This window comes from Lynx canadensis, chromosome C1 (genome assembly GCF_007474595.2).
Source record: "Lynx canadensis isolate LIC74 chromosome C1, mLynCan4.pri.v2, whole genome shotgun sequence".
NCBI lineage: Eukaryota > Metazoa > Chordata > Mammalia > Carnivora > Felidae > Lynx > Lynx canadensis.
The window spans coordinates 149,706,170-149,712,984 of NC_044310.1; the positions used below are offsets into that span (position 1 = coordinate 149,706,170).

Sequence of the window (6,815 nt, forward strand, 5' to 3'; positions counted from 1 at the left end):
CTTTACTTTGCTGAAGGGGATGGCCTTGATCATCAAACCAATGTAATAGTTGGGTTCTTGTGGAACTCTGCTCTGATTTAGCACCACAGGGGTTTTTTTTGTTTTTTGTTTTTTTTTCCTGACAGCACTGTTTTTCTCTTTTAATTCTTTTCATTTCTTTAAGCTGAACAGAATTAGGTCAAAGTTGAGGCATTAGCATTCCTTCTGGTGTTCTGTCAAGAACAGGTCAGATTGTGCGGTTTCCTCTCCTATCTCTTTGTCCAGTTGACATTGGGAGACAAAAAATTTGTTAAGACTTGTAGCTATGTTTTCATGGTTCCTCCAAAGTGCTGCACTCTTAAAAGAAAATTCACATACACAACAATTTAGGAAGCCTCCCCACCTGAATATTTAAGGATAGTTTAAGAAGACTTCAGTTTGAAGAAATACAAATGAATAAATGACTTCTCAAATGTACCTTTCCGTGATTCTAAAGTATTTCAAGTCCTAACACAATGATACTAAAACATGTGGGAGATGGGTATGATTGAGCAGATACCAAAAATTAAACTCACATCTATTTGCAGGCTATAGTTTCCATCTATGTTTATGACTTCAAAAACAAGGATTTAATTTTTTAAACTAGTTTAATGGCCTTGAATTGTTTTTGAACAGCTGGAAATCTTTTACAGTAACATCAAAAGTGATTACTCCTTCATGGCAAGAGATCAGGGGGTTTGTGTCTCTTGGATTGATGTTAACTCAAACATTTTTTTTTTTTTCTGAACACACACACAGTATTTTTTTTTAAATAAGTCTTTTATTCTGAATTCAGGGGCTATGAAAAAGCTTTAAATGCCCTCTGTAGGGGAGCTCAAACCCAACAATGCAAACATCTGACTTTATCCTTATGTTTCTTCCTCAAAAAGATGAGAAGGACACAGGGGAAAGTTTGCCTATTTTTATCCATGAAACAAGGTCACTAAATATGTTATGTCAGTTAAATCAAATTCCTATCTTTTAAAATGTTTCTATATTATATATCGGGTCTTCTTTTTGCTATAATTCAAGAGTGACATGGGTTCTGTAACTATTATTTTCCTAGTTGGTTATTACAGTCTGAATTTTTGGTTGACATTTCTGAAATAAATATAGCTACTGAAGCACTAGCATTCTGATTTAAAAATCTGACTACATTAGAAGAAAATTAACCTTTTCAAAAAGCCACTGTTCTAAGGAATGATTTTAATCAAATGAGCTTTAAATGTTGTACCTGCATTTAGAATTTTTAGAAGGATTGTAATTCCCCAGTGATCTACTTTTTGAAGGAGAAAAAAAATGAAGTAAACTATGAGAAAAGTAACCATGAAAGTTATAAAGAAGATCCTAAATGAAACCAATTTTTTTAAAACTCAAATGTTTTTTAAAGTAACATCAGGTTCAGAAATCAAGGTAGAAACTGACTTTATTTTAAGTAGTTTGATATCTTCAAAGAAAAATATCAGGTTGTATAAATATCCAATAAAGAGAAAGGTTTCTGTTGGAATTCTGTGATATGTTTATTCATTTATTTCATATTTGATAGGTACTTACACTGTATAAAACACTGAGGGAGGAGTTAGGGAACTCTTGCAGAGAATTCCCAGATCTCTTGTACAGAACAGATTGTTAAGATATGAAACACTTCCTATACATACTAAACCTTTGAATGAAAATCATAGTGCACACAGTGTTTAGTCTACAAACTCAAGTATACAAGATATATTTTTACTCTTAGTAAAATGGGCTTAATTCGGTACCCAAATCCTGATATCATAATATCAGGGAGATATTGAAGAGCATCTCACCTCAAGAATTCTTGGTGTTCCTTCTTACTCTGGGGTTAGGCTGAGATATTGAGGCTTGTTATGGATTGAATTGTTTGGCCCCAAAAGATACGCTGAAGTTTTAACCTGAAGTACCTCAGAATGTTACCTTACTTGGAAATAGGGCCATTGTAGGTATAATTAGTTAAGATGAGGTTATACTGGAGTCATATGGGCCCTTAGTCCAATATAACTGGTGTTCTTATAAGAAGAGAAGAGAAACGTGCTGGGAGAAGACTGCCATGAGATGATGGGGACAGAGACTAGAATGATGCATCTATAAGTCATAGAACACCAAGGATTGCCAATACCTCCAGAAGCTGCAAGAGGCAGGGAATGATTCTTCCCTATAGCTTTCAGAGGCAGCATGGCCCTGTTGACATCTTGGTTTTAGACTTCTAGGCTTCAGAATTGTGAGACAATAACTGTCTGTTGTTCTAAATCACCTGGTATGTGGTAATTTGTTAGGAAATGAACACAAGGCCTTATACCAGGCAAGGTGTCATGGTGGGGTGGCAGAGCATCTGGTCTCTGGTCTTTTGGACACATAAATGTGAGCAGGCCACTGTCCCTGTTTACCTGACTCTTCAGGCCTGGTAGTTTTTGTTGTTTGAATACCATGCTTGGGACTCAGGTACTTTTAGGAGTCAGGAACCTCTGAATTCTTTGCCTGATGTATCAAGTGACCATGGTTAAGGCTCTGACACACCCTGGGGTACTATGCAGGAGGAGTAAGTCTTCCTCATTTTGTCTCCTAGCCCTGGGAGAAAGTTGACTATTTTGGCAGAAAGCTCCTTTCTTCTGCCTGCTTTTCCAGACTATTCTGTTTCTTCTTTCAAAACCTGTGTCCCTTTTACCCTTTCTCAAGTCTTATAAATTCTCCTAAGGGATTAGAATTTTGGAAAACCTCAGGGAGAGGGCCTTCCTCTGTTTTTACCCCTCTCCTTCCCTTCCCCCAGGCAATAAAACAACAAACAATGAAGGAGGGCCTGCTATAGGTAGACTGGGGAGCGAAAGCATGGAAAATATAAGTAAGAAATGTCTATAAAGTAATCTACCAAACTATTCACTCACACATTTATTAACAAGGCAACATTAAATTAGTCAATGGATTTTTTAACTATTTGCTCAGACTCCTTATGCTTTGACAATAAATTAAGTTTAGCAGATTGGGGCTGAGCAAAGAGATCAAAAGAATAGTCTTTAATGCAATGTTTCAGTGTTGAAAAACTATTAATAGGTCTCTCCAAGATTCCATTTTAGGAAATTTTTGCATGAATAATTGACTGACTCAACCATATATGTTGCTGATATATGTTGCTGGGTGATCAGCAACATACATGGTTGATTTTTAAGGCAAGCAAAGTAACCAGACACAACAACTTAAGAGCCAGTTATCTTGGCTTTCTTAAATCAGTGATTCCAAACCTGGCTCAGAATCATTGAGGCTCTTTTTAAAAGTACATGCCCAGATTTCAATCCTGGACATTTCCATCTGGAGTAAGATCAGGGAATCTGTGGTTCTTAAAAGTCCCTGGGTGATTTTGGCCAAACTGAGGGAAGCACTAATCTAAAAGATGAAATTAATTTAATAATTTGAGCAATGATTACTAATATTAGTCCAAATTAACACATATATTTAGTGTTTTGGGATACTGTCTTCTATCACCTGCATAACCTTTGCTTTAGCAGAATTAGTTCAATGGGTTACACTTACCTTTTTATTTTGATATCCACAATTGGCATTTAAAAGAAATTCATTAACTTCTCGGACATAAGTCTTTACTAAGGTCCCATTAGACTGGTAGGAAGATTTCTTGCCATTTGATAAAAGGAGAAACTGAGTCTGTTTCTAAGTGACAGAAAAGTTCGTCACTTACCAGGACAAGGGCATTCCCAAATATCCTGTAGCAGAATAAGCTTACATGTGTCCTGTATTATCCTGGGCCTTTGAGTACCTATTTAGACCTCAAATGACACTATCTAGTCCTCTTAATTTAACACTATTGGCACTTCTGAAATTAATCATCAAAGTATTCTAAATTAATTATGTTGTTTGACTGCTAATAAAAATGACTCATTTTCAGTGGAAGGCTGTCTTTAAAATACCTGCTCCAATATAAGACTCTCACCTACTTCATTCAGCAAGTATTGTAGGTGTGTGTGTGAGTGTGTGTGTGTGTGTGTGTGTGTGTGTAGTAAGGTGGGCCTATCACACTCCTTTTCCCACTCTTGGCTAAGATATGCCAATCAGGAACAATAAAGCACCAATGCAATAACAAAACAAGACAAGATCAGGTGAATTGCTTAACTAGATGCATCTAGTAAATTTAGAACAAACACAGTTGATCTGGTAGATTTAGAAAGACATAACACAAAGTCTATCCAACTGCTAAAATTCACTGGATAATTCAGTTCAGATAAAAATATACATACGAAGGGGCGCCTGGGTGGCGCAGTCGGTTAAGCGTCCGACTTCAGCCAGGTCACGATCTCGCGGTCCGTGAGTTCGAGCCCCGCGTCAGGCTCTGGGCTGATGGCTCAGAGCCTGGAGCCTGTTTCCGATTCTGTGTCTCCCTCTCTCTCTGCCCCTCCCCCGTTCATGCTCTGTCTCTCTCTGTCCCAAAAATAAATAAAAAACGTTGAAAAAAAAATTAAAAAAAAAAAATATACATACGGAGAAGCACCTAACAGAAAGACACCGTCTAGCTAATTGTAGGACAAGAGTCTTTGTTAAGTACTTGATGCAAAAAGGCCAAGTGCTGGTGTAAAAGGCTTCCAGGAAAGCAGGAAAGGAATGCTTACTGACCTAACCTGCTGGACCTTATCACTCCTCTAGAAGTTGCGGTATTTAGAATTGTTTGTGTAAGAAGTAATAAAAACCATGGCAGGCCGATACCTGTTAAGCTGCTGACACATGTTGTCCATGCAGCTCGCGGATTGGCTCTGTGTTCCTTCATGTGGGGGCCAGAGTAGTTTCATAGCCCTCATGCTGGCCAAACAAAGTCAAGTCTGAAAAAAAAAAAATCAACCCTGACCTCAGTGCCACCTTCTTTTCTCTCAACTCCTGGTCAAGGGTGATGTCACTTGCATTTGGAGGGATATGTTAGCTTTGGGAAGACGTCAGCTTGATTGTTCTGAATTGCTTTGCTGTTCTCTTCTCCTAAGGCTGTTTTTCTGCATAGGATTTCTGGCTAACTAGCTTCTTTCCTTTGGTTTTCTTTCCTATTTTTACCTAAATCTGTGTTCTTCACTGGTCCTCAGAGACTCACCATCTGGTTACCATCTGATGTGATTCAGGTGTTACTACACCTGAGGATTTGAGTGGTGGAGTGAGGGTCTCTACTGCAAAATGCCCCCATAAACTATTTCTGGGGAGGTTGCTTAAGATGGGTATTGCCACAGGTACTGCTCTCCTCTACATGAATACTTTGGGGAGTATTTTTAAATGTTTCCATTCAGTTTATTCGTCTTTAGTGGTAGGTTTATTATAAAATAATTTGCTAAGTCAAATGAAAACAGCAATAACTTGCTCAGTAACAAGATTAATATATTTTTAGCAAATCAGTGCCACTCATTATGGATTGTACCTTTTCGTTTGTAAATAAGGGGCTGGTAGAAAGCGCAAGGCAGGTTGACAGCATTGTGTAGGTGGTACAGCGACAACCTTAGAGTATACCACTTATAGATTTGTCTTGGAGTAATGGCAAAGTGACTCAACTTGCTACTTGGGAAATTTAATCTCACAGGAGTTTTCCAGAATTAGATGCATACACGGGGAAAAAAATCCTATGAAAATCAGAGAAGCTGGTCACCATTAAAATTCAGTCTTGGGAGTTATTTTCCCACATTCGAGCTGAAAGTTTCCTATGATCCTCAACTTGAACACATTTCACATTTCATTAAATGGTATCTCCATGTGTTGCTCGTGCCAGAAACCTGGGAATTGTCTTTGACAGCTCTGTTTCTTTTGCCTTTGTAGTGAACGCGTTACCAAATGTGGCTGTGTCAACCCCCAAAGTGCATTTGAATCTGTCAACTCTTATCTCCATTGCTACCATCTTCTGCTTACACAGAACCCCTCACTGGTTCTCCTGCTTTCGCACTTGCCCCTTCCAATCAGTTCTGTATAGGGCAACCAACATGATCTGCGTGTGAATTTTCATCCATGTTGCACATGTGCAGAGTTAGTGTGCATGTGCAGAGAATTATCACAAAGAATTGAGCAATTCTTATAATAACTACCCAGAAATAACAAAGAGCTGTCCCTTTCCTCCTCCATTCTCAGTCCCCAGCAGTAATCACTGGTACCCTTTTTTAGTTGTTTAGCATTTATATTATATTTCTAAATTACATGTTTATAGTGCTTTCACCTGACTTTTCTATGTTTAAAATGTTTATTTATTTATTTATTTTTTTATTTTTCAGAGAGAGAGTGAGCAGGGGAGGGGGAGAGAGAGAGAGAGAGAGAAGGAGAGAGAATCCCAAGCAGGCTCTGCACGGTCAGTCCAGAGGGCAATAAGAGGGCTTGAACTCACGAGCTGTGAGATCATGACCTCAGTCGGACGCTTAACTGACTGAGCCACCCAGGCTCCCCATTGCCTTTCTGTTTTAAACTGCTAAGAACAGATACTACACTTGATCTTAGCCAAAAGGCCAAGAAACGATGATTTTTCTGTTTTAGATATTACCTTTTGACTTACTGTTTACTGTGAAATGATGAGAATTTATGCTCTCCTAAACACCTCTTTCTCTCTTCTCAGCCCTACCCCACCTTCCTAATAGAATGTCATACTTGTGAGTTAGATCAAAATTCAGGGTTTGTCTTGCTCTGAGAATAATTTTTAATCACAGCTGAGTCATATGGTAGACTATTATTGTATTTCTTTTCCTGTTTGACTTGTTTCCTCTGTTAATAATTGCCTGGTTTTTGTTTGCTTAGTTATCTATATATGTATCACTAATCCATCC

At 38.1% G+C, this 6,815-nt stretch overlaps 1 pseudogene; it reads right to left on the reverse strand.

Moving 5' to 3' along the window:
* Positions 1–6,366: 6,366 nt before the first annotated feature.
* On the reverse strand, positions 6,367–6,512 carry LOC115522701 (annotated as a pseudogene).
* Between the last annotated feature and the right edge of the window lie 303 nt (positions 6,513–6,815).